Source organism: Anomaloglossus baeobatrachus, chromosome 3 (genome assembly GCF_048569485.1).
Source record: "Anomaloglossus baeobatrachus isolate aAnoBae1 chromosome 3, aAnoBae1.hap1, whole genome shotgun sequence".
Classification (NCBI taxonomy): Eukaryota; Metazoa; Chordata; class Amphibia; order Anura; family Aromobatidae; genus Anomaloglossus; species Anomaloglossus baeobatrachus.
The window spans coordinates 675,726,540-675,737,253 of NC_134355.1; the positions used below are offsets into that span (position 1 = coordinate 675,726,540).

Here is a 10,714-nt window from a genome sequence, read left to right on the forward strand (position 1 = left end):
TAAGGAGGGGATGTGATATATGACACAGGGTGTATAATATATAAGGATGGGATGTGATATATGACACAGGGTGTAGGATATATAAGGATGGGATGTGATATATGACACAGGGTGTATAATATATAAGGAGGGGATGTGATATATGACACAGGGTATAGAATATATAAGGAGGGGATGTGATATATGACAGGGTGTAGGATATATAAGGAGAGGATGTGATATATGGCACAGGGTGTATAATATATAAGGAGGGGATGTGATATATGACACAGGGTGTATGATATATAAGGAGGGGATGTGATATATGACACAGGGTATAGAATATATAAGGAGGGGATGTGATATATGACACAGGGTGTAGGATATATAAGGAGAGGATGTGATATATGACACAGGGTGTATAATATATAAGGAGGGGATGTGATATATGACACAGGGTGTATGATATATAAGGAGGGGATGTGATATATGACACAGGGTGTATAATATATAAGGAGGGGATGTGATATATGACACAGGGTGTATAATATATAAGGAGGGGATGTGATATATGACACAGGGTGTATAATATATAAGGAGGGGATGTGATATATGACACAGGGTGTAGGATATATAAGGAGGGGGATGTGATACATGACACAGGGTGTATAATATATAAGGAGGGGATGTGATATATGACACAGGGTGTATGATATATAAGGAGGGGATGTGATATATGACACAGGGTGTATAATATATAAGGAGGGGATGTGATATATGACACAGGGTGTATAATATATAAGGAGGGGATGTGATATATGACACAGGGTGTATAATATATAAGGAGGGGATGTGATATATGACACAGGGTGTATGATATATAAGGAGGGGATGTGATATATGACACAGGGTGTATAATATATAAGGAGGGGATGTGATATATGACACAGGGTGTATAATATATAAGGAGGGGATGTGATATATGACACAGGGTGTATAATATATAAGGAGGGGATGTGATATATGACACAGGGTGTATAATATATAAGGAGGGGATGTGATATATGACACAGGGTGTATAATATATAAGGAGGGGATGTGATATATGACACAGGGTGTAGGATATATAAGGAGGGGGATGTGATATATGACACAGGGTGTAGGATATATAAGGAGGGGATGTGATACATGACACAGGGTGTATAATATATAAGGAGGGGATGTGATATATGACACAGGGTGTATAATATATAAGGAGGGGATGTGATATATGACACAGGGTGTAGGATATATAAGGGGGGGATGTGATATATGACAAAGGGTATATAATATATAAGGAGGGGGATGTGATATATGACACAGGGTGTATAATATATAAGGAGGGGATGTGATATATGACACGTATAGAATATATAAGGAGGGGGATGTGATATATGACACAGGGTGTATAATATATAAGGAGGGGATGTGATATATGACACAGGGTGTATGATATATAAGGAGGGGATGTGATATATGACACAGGGTGTATAATATATAAGGGGGGATGTGATATATGACACAGGGTGTATAATATATAAGGAGGGGATGTGATATATGACACAGGGTGTATAATATATAAGGAGGGGATGTGATATATGACACAGGGTGTATAATATATAAGGAGGGGATGTGATATATGACACAGGGTGTATAATATATAAGGAGGGGATGTGATATATGACACAGGGTGTAGGATATATAAGGAGGGGGATGTGATATATGACACAGGGTGTAGGATATATAAGGAGGGGATGTGATACATGACACAGGGTGTATCTATATATATAATTGCCTTATTCTGTCTGTCTGTCTGTCTGTCATGCTCCAAAATTGTGTCACGGTGACATTGTGTCACCGTGACATGTCCTTACGGTGACACAAAGCTGATTGGCCGCTGGGTTCGCCATGGCCCCGCCCCCCCACACGGATTGGCCTCTCGCCCCGGCTGCGCCCCCACACGGATTGGCCAGCCGCTCGCCCAGGCTCTGCCCCCTCCACAGATTGGCCTCTCGCCCCGGCACCCTGCAGGCATTGGCAACTCGCCCATGCCACGCCCCGCCCCCTCACGCAATAGACGTTAGCTCTCGCCCCCCCCCCCCCCCCCCGCATTGCCCGAACTGACACGGTCACGGAGCCACGAATCCCAGGTGAGTACTGTACCCCCCCCCCTTCCCCCCTCACCAACGGGAGCCCACATCAGCGTACGCCGCCGTATGCTGGTGCCACGCCACGCCCCGCCCCCCTCACGCAATAGACGTTAGCTCTCGCCCCCCCCCCCCCCCGCATTGCCCAAACTGACACGGTCACGGAGCCACGAATCCCAGGTGAGTACTGTACTCCCCCCCCTTTCCCCCCTCACCAACGGGAGCCCACATCAGCGTACGCCGCCGTATGCTGGTGTGGGCTCCCGTGCGAGCGGGGGACGTGTTGCGCTGGTAACCATGCTTGCATAGTTACCAGTAAATCAAGGTCCTGCAGCGGCGTGACTTCCACACGCACAAACATAACAGCACACACACACGCATCATCAGATCATCACTCACATCAGATCGCACTCACTCTCACAAACACCTCACACACACCTCACACACACCTCACACACACCTCACACACACCTCACACACACCTCACACACACCTCACACACACCTCACACACACCTCACACACACCTCACACACACCTCACACACACCTCACACACACCTCACACACACCTCACACACACCTCACACACACCTCACACACACCTCACACACACCTCACACACACCTCACACACACCTCACACACACACCTCACACACACCTCACACACACATCGCATCCACACACTCACAGCATCCGGCGATATCGCTTGCTTCTCGGCCTCGATACTGTGCTGTGAGCTTCCAGGACCTGCCGGAGGATCACATGGCCAGAAGCATGTGATATCTCCCGGATGTTGTGACTGTGAGCGCGTATGTGCGATATCGTCAGTGTCTGTGTGTGTGAGTGTATGCGATCGGGCGCCTACACAAACACTTGGTAACTACACACAACAACATTATATATATATATATACTAGAAGGTGGCCCGATTCTACGCATCGGGTATTCTAGAATTTACGTATTGTGTAGTTCATGTATGATTTTTGTTATATATATATAATGTTGTTGTGTGTAGTTACCAAGTGTTTGTGTAGGCGCTGTACATGTTCTGGGTGTTGTCTGGGTGTGACGGGGGGTGAGAGCGGTGTTGTATGTGTGTTGCGTGTGTTGCGTTGTTTGTGGAGCGCTGTGTGTCTGTAGCGTTGTGTGTGTGTTGCGCGGTTTGTGTGTGTGTGGTGTGTTTTGGGGGGAGGTATGTTTTGTGCAATGTGTGTGTTGTGCGGTATGTGCGTATATTTGTGTGTGCCGCGGTGTTTGTGTGTTGGTTGTTGTGTGTGTGCAGCGTTGTCTGTGTGTGTGGGTGTCTGTGTAGGGCAGTTGTTTGTGGTTCCCAGTGTGTGTGTGTGTGTGGTGTATGGTGTGTTGTGCAGTGCGCGCGCGCGCGTGTGTGTGTGTGTGTGTGTGTTGGGGGGAGGTGCGCACTCCCAAACGTGCTCCATCCCCCATGCAGCGCACTCCCCATCGTGCTCCATCCCCTATGCTGCGCACCCCCCATCGTGCTCCATCTCCCATGCTGCGCACTCCCAAACGTGCTCCATCCGCCATGCTGCGCACTCCCCATCGTGCTCCATCCCCCATGCAGCGCACTCCCCATCGTGCTCCATCCCCTATGCTGCGCACCCCCCATCGTGCTCCATCTCCCATGCTGCGCACTCCCAAACGTGCTCCATCCGCCATGCTGCGCACTCCCAAACGTGCTCCATCCCCCATGCAGCGCACTCCCCATCGTGCTCCATCCCCTATGCTGCGCACCCCCCATCGTGCTCCATCTCCCATGCTGCGCACTCCCAAACGTGCTCCATCCCCCATGCAGCGCACTCCCCATCGTGCTCCATCCCCCATGCAGCGCACTCCCCATCGTGCTCCATCCCCTATGCTGCGCACCCCCCATCGTGCTCCATCCCCTATGCTGCGCACCCCCCATCGTGCTCCATCTCCCATGCTGCGCACTCCCAAACGTGCTCCATCCGCCATGCTGCGCACTCCCAAACGTGCTCCATCCGCCATGCTGCGCACTCCCAAACGTGCTCTATCCGCCATACTCCGCACTCCCCATCGTGCTCCATCCCCCATGCAGCGCACTCCCTATCGTGCTCCATCCCCTATGCTGCGCACCCCCCATCGTGCTCCATCTCCCATGCTGCGCACTCCCAAACGTGCTCCACCCGCCATGCTGCGCACTCCCAAACGTGCTCCATCCCCCATGCTGTGAACTCCCCATCATGCTCCATCCCCGATGCTGCGCACCCCCCCATCATGCTCCATCCCCGATGCTGCGCACCCCCCCATCGTGCTCCATCCCCCATGCTGCACCAGCATCAGCCTCTCTGCCCCCAGCATCAGCTTCTCTGCCCCCAGCATCAGCTTCTCTGCCCCCAGCATCAGCTTCTCTGCCCCCAGCATCAGCCTCTCTCCTCCCAGCATCAGCCTCTCTCCTCCCAGCATCAGCCTCTCTCCTCCCAGCATCAGCCTCTCTCCTCCCAGCATCAGCCTCTCTCATCCTAGCATCAGCCTCTCTCCTCCCAGCATCAGCCTCTCTCTTCCCAGCCTTCCCCAGCATCAGCCTCTCTCCTCCCAGCCTCCCTCCTCCCACCCTCCCCCAGCATCAGCCTCCCTCTACCAGCCTCCCCCAGCATCAGCCTCTCTTCTCTCAGCCTACCTCTCCCAGCCTCCCTCAGCATCAGCCTCCCTCTCCCAGCCTCCCCAAGCATCAGCCTCCACCAGCATCAGACTCTCTCCTTCCAGCCTCCCCCAGCATCAGCCTCCGCCAGCATCAGCCTCTCTCCTTCCAGCCTCCTCCAGCATCAGCCTCCCTCTCCCAGCCTTCCCCAGGATCAGCCTCTCTCCTCCCAGCCTCCGTCCTCCCAGCCTTCCCCAGCATCAGCTTTCCCCTCCCAGCCTCCCTCAGCATCAGCCTTCCCCAGCATCAGCCTCTCTCCTCCCAGCCTCAGCCTCTCTCCTTCCAGCCTCCCCCAGCATCAGCCTCTCTCCTTCCAGCCTCCCTCAGCATCAGCCTCCCTTTCCCAGCCTTCCCCAGGATCAGCCTCTCTCCTCCCAGCCTCCTTCCTCCCAGCCTCCCCCTCCCAGCCTCCCTAAGCATCAGCCTTCCGCTCCCAGTCTCCCCCAGCATCAGCCTCCCCAAGCATCAGCCTCCACCAGCATCAGCCTCCACCAGCATCAGCCTCCACCAGCATCAGCCTCTCTCCTTCCAGCCTCCCCCATGATCAGCCTCTCTGCTCCCAGCCTCCTCCAGCACGCCGTGCTCCTCTGCCGACACTCACACACCCGATCGCATCCACTCACACACACCCGATCGCATACACTCACACACACCCGATCGCATACACTCACACACACAGACACTGACGATATCGCACATACGCGCTCACAGTCACAACATCCGGGAGATATCACATGCTTCTGGCCATGTGATCCTCCGGCAGGTCCTGGAAGCTCACAGCACAGTATCGAGGCCGAGAAGCAAGCGATATCGCCGGATGCTGTGAGTGTGTGGATGCGATGTGTGTGTGAGGTGTGTGTGAGGTGTTTGTGAGAGTGAGTGCGATCTGATGTGAGTGATGATCTGATGATGCGTGTGTGTGTGCTGTTATGTTTGTGCGTGTGGAAGTCACGCCGCTGCAGGACCTTGATTTACTGGTAACTATGCAAGCATGGTTACCAGCGCAACACGTCCCCCGCTCGCACGGGAGCCCACACCAGCATACGGCGGCGTACGCTGATGTGGGCTCCCGTTGGTGAGGGGGGAAAGGGGGGGGGAGTACAGTACTCACCTGGGATTCGTGGCTCCGTGACCGTGTCAGTTTGGGCAATGCGGGGGGGGGGGGGGCGAGAGCTAACGTCTATTGCGTGAGGGGGGCGGGGCGTGGCGTGGCACCAGCATACGGCGGCGTACGCTGATGTGGGCTCCCGTTGGTGAGGGGGGAAGGGGGGGAGTACAGTACTCACCTGGGATTCGTGGCTCCGTGACCGTGTCAGTTCGGGCAATGCGGGGGGGGGGGGGGCGAGAGCTAACGTCTATTGCGTGAGGGGGCGGGGCGTGGCGTGGGCGAGTTGCCAATGCCTGCAGGGTGCCGGGGCGAGAGGCCAATCTGTGGAGGGGGCAGAGCCTGGGCGAGCGGCTGGCCAATCCGTGTGGGGGCGCAGCCGGGGCGAGAGGCCAATCCGTGTGGGGGGGCGGGGCCATGGCGAACCCAGCGGCCAATCAGCTTTGTGTCACCGTAAGGACGTCACGGTGACACAATGTCACCGTGACACAATTTTGGAGCATGACAGACAGACAGACAGAATAAGGCAATCTATATATATAATTGCCTTATTCTGTCTGTCTGTCTATCTGTCTGTCTGTCATGCTCCGAAATTGTGTCCTTACGGTGACACAAAGCTGATTGGCCGCTGGGCTCGCCATGGCCCCGCCCCCCCACACGGATTGGCCTCTCGCCCCGGCTCTCTGCAGGCCCCGCCCCCCTCACGCAATGCACGCTCGCTCTGGCCCAACTGACACGGAGCCCCGATTCCCAGGTGAGTACACACACACATCAGATCACACTCACTCTCACACTCACTCTCACACACACCTCACACATCACAACATGCTGGGATATCGCTTGCTTCTACACCGGCTCCGTCAGGATCCCAGCAGCGCCACACATAACCTTGCGATGCTGGCATCTTGACGGAGGCCGTGAAAGCTGGTAACCATTATACACATCGGGTAACTAAGGTCCCTTAGTTACCCGATGTGTATCATAGTTACCAGTGTACACCGGCTCACACTCACTCTCACACACACCTCACACACACATCACATCGCATCCACACATCAAGGTCCTGCAGCAGCGGAAAATACAGACACATAACAGCACACACATAACAGCACACACACACAAATCAGATCACACTCACACACACACATCACATCGCATCCACATACTCACAACATCCTGGGATATCGCTTGCTTCTCGGCGGCGATACTGTGCTGTTGTGATCTTCCAGGACCTGCCGGAGGATCACATGGCCAGAAGCATGTGATATCCCCGGATGTTGTGAGTATAAGCGCGTATGTGCGATATCGTCAGTGTCTGTGTGTGTGAGTGTATGCGATCGGGTGTGTGTGAGTGGATGCGATCGGGTGTGTGTGAGTGGATGCGATCGGGTGTGTGTGAGTGGATGCGATCGGGTGTGTGTGAGTGGATGCGATCGGGTGTGTGTGAGTGGATGCGATCGGGTGTGTGTGAGTGGATGCGATCGGGTGTGTGTGAGTGGGTGCGATCGGGTGTGTGAGTGTCGGCAGAGGAGCACGGCGTGCTGGAGGAGGCTGGGAGCAGAGAGGCTGATCATGGGGAAGGCTGGGAGGAGAGAGGCTGATGCTGGGGGAGGCTGGGAGGGGGAGGCTGGGACGAGGGAGGCTGATGCTGGTGGAGGCTGATGCTTGGGGAGGCTGATGCTGGGGGAGGCTGGAAGGAGAGAGGCTAATGCTGGTGGAGGCTGATGCTTAGGGAGGCTGATGCTGGGGGAGACTGGGAGGGGAAGGCTGATGCTGAGGGAGGCTGGGAGGAAGGAGGCTGGGAGGAGAGAGGCTGATCCTGGGGAAGGCTGGGAATGGGAGGCTGATGCTGAGGGAGGCTGGAAGGAGAGAGGCTGATGCTGGGGGAGGCTGGAAGGAGAGAGGCTGATGCTGGTGGAGGCTGATGCTTGGGGAGGCTGATGCTGGGGGAGACTGGGAGCGGAAGGCTGATGCTGAGGGAGGCTGGGAGAGGGAGGCTGGGAGGAAGGAGGCTGGGAGGAGAGAGGCTGATCCTGGGGAAGGCTGGGAAGGGGAGGCTGATGCTGGAAGGAGAGAGGCTGGAAGGAGAGAGGCTGATGCTGGTGGAGGCTGATGCATGGGGAGGCTGATGCTGGGGGAGACTGGGAGCAGAAGGCTGATGCTGAGGGAGGCTGGGAGGAAGGAGGCTGGGAGGAAGGAGGCTGGGAGGAAGGAGGCTGGGAGGAGAGAGGCTGATCCTGGGGAAGGCTGGGAAGGGGAGGCTGATGCTGGGGGAGGCTGGAAGGAGAGAGGCTGGAAGGAGAGAGGCTGATGCTGGTGGAGGCTGATGCATGGGGAGGCTGATGCTGGGGGAGACTGGGAGCAGAAGGCTGATGCTGAGGGAGGCTGGGAGGAAGGAGGCTGGGAGGAAGGAGGCTGGGAGGAGAGAGGCTGATCCTGGGGAAGGCTGGGAAGGGGAGGCTGATGCTGAGGGAAGCTGGAAGGAGAGAGGCTGATGCTGGGGGAGGCTGGAAGGAGAGAGGCTGAGGCTGGGAGGAGAGAGGCTGATGCTGGGGAAGGCTGATGCTGAGGGAGGCTGGGAGGGCAAAGCTGATGCTGGGGAAGGCTGGGAGGATGGAGGCTGGGAGGAGAGAGGCTGATCCTGGGGAAGGCTGGGAGAGGGAGGCTGATGCTGGAGGAGGCTGGAAGGAGAGAGGCTGATGCTGGCGGAGGCTGATGCTGGGGAGGCTGGGAGAGGGAGGCTGATGCTGAGGGAGGCTGGGAGGAGGGAGGCTGGGAGAGGTAGGCTGAGAGAAGAGAGGCTGATGCACACACACACACACACACACACACGCGCGCGCACTGCACAACACAGCACACACACACACACACACTGGGAACCACAAACAACTGCCCTACACAGACACCCACACACACAGACAACGCTGCACACACACAACACCCAACACACAAACACCGCGGCACACACAAATATACGCACATACCGCACAACACACACATTGCACAAAACATACCTCCCCCCAAAACACACCACACACACACAAACCGCGCAACACACACACAACGCTACAGACACACAGCGCTCCACAAACAACGCAACACACGCAACACACATACAACACCGCTCTCACCCCCCGTCACACCCAGACAACACCCAGAACATGTACAGCGCCTACACAAACACTTGGTAACTACAGACAACAACATCTCTCTATATATATATATATATATAACAAAAATCATACATGAACTACACAATACGTAAATTTTAGAATACCCGATGCGTAGAATCGGGCCACCTTCTAGTAATATATAAGGAGGGGATGTGATATGACACAGGGTGTATAATATATAAGGAGGGGATGTGATATATGACACAGGGTGTATAATATATAAGGAGGGGATGTGATATATGACACAGGGTGTAGAATATATAAGGAGGGGGATGTGATATATGACACAGGGTATATAATATATAAGGAGGGGATGTGATATATGACACAGGGTATATAATATATAAGGAGGGGATGTGATATATGACACAGGGTGTATAATATATAAGGAGGGGATGTGATATATGACACAGGGTGTATAATATATAAGGAGGGGATGTGATATATGACACAGGGTGTATAATATATAAGGAGGGGATGTGATATATGACACAGGGTGTATAATATATAAGGAGGGGATGTGATATATGACACAGGGTGTATAATATATAAGGAGGGGGATGTGATATATGACACAGGGTGTATAATATATAAGGAGGGGATGTGATATATGACACAGGGTGTAGGATATATAAGGAGGGGATGTGATATATGACACAGGGTGTATAATATATAAGGATGGGATGTGATATATGACACAGGGTGTAGGATATATAAGGAGGGGATGTGATATATGACACAGGGTGTATAATATATAAGGAGGGGATGTGATATATGACACAGGGTATAGAATATATAAGGAGGGGATGTGATATATGACACAGGGTATAGAATATATAAGGAGGGGATGTGATATATGACACAGGGTGTATAATATATAAGGAGGGGATGTGATATATGACACAGGGTGTAGGATATATAAGGAGGGGATGTGATATATGACACAGGGTGTAGGATATATAAGGAGGGGATGTGATATATGACACAGGGTGTAGGATATATATGGACAGTGCTCCGTATACACATATATACAGTATATACACAGGGCAGGAGGTCGCCGCCTCCGGTGACTGCCCCTCAGCACCCCGCTCCCTCGCCGTAGCCCCCCGCTTCCCCTCTTACCGCCGCCCGGTGTCTCCGCCTCACACTGTAGAGACCGCTGCCTTGTAGGAGAACGCACCGCCGAGCTGCCAAATCTCGCGAGATTCCGCCGCGAACACGCCGGCCTCGGTCCCGCCCATCACCGTTCACGTCGCTCTGTCCCCCCTCACAGCTCCGCCCATCTCTGTGCTCGGCCCCGCGCTCTGTTCCCGCCCCGCCGCGTGCACGCGAGGCTTCAGAGATAACAAAGTGTCACCCAGACAGCGGAGCTCTACGAGCGCACAGCTCCCTCTGGCGGCCGCAGCCTGCGTTGTCTTGGTGATGGCGAACCTCTCCTGGTGTGCGCAGCGGCTATGTCGTAAAGAGAGCAAGATTCTGCTGTAATTGTAAATAGAAACTGTCCTCCTGATTTCTTCTAATGTGTGGAAAGCCTTGAGCAGGGGCACCAAAGAGGGGAACACCGAGAGCAGGGGCACCAATGAGGGGAAT

At 54.1% G+C, this 10,714-nt stretch overlaps 1 protein-coding gene across 1 annotated transcript in view; it reads right to left on the reverse strand.

Moving 5' to 3' along the window:
- Window positions 1–10,354, reverse strand: part of EXTL3 (exostosin like glycosyltransferase 3) — a 60,581-nt gene extending 50,227 nt beyond the window's left edge. Inside the window, exon 1 of the mRNA XM_075341627.1 lies at window positions 10,247–10,354. The gene's annotated coding sequence lies outside the window, so the exon portion shown is untranslated. The remainder of the gene's footprint in view (window positions 1–10,246) is intronic.
- Window positions 10,355–10,714: the final 360 nt, after the last annotated feature.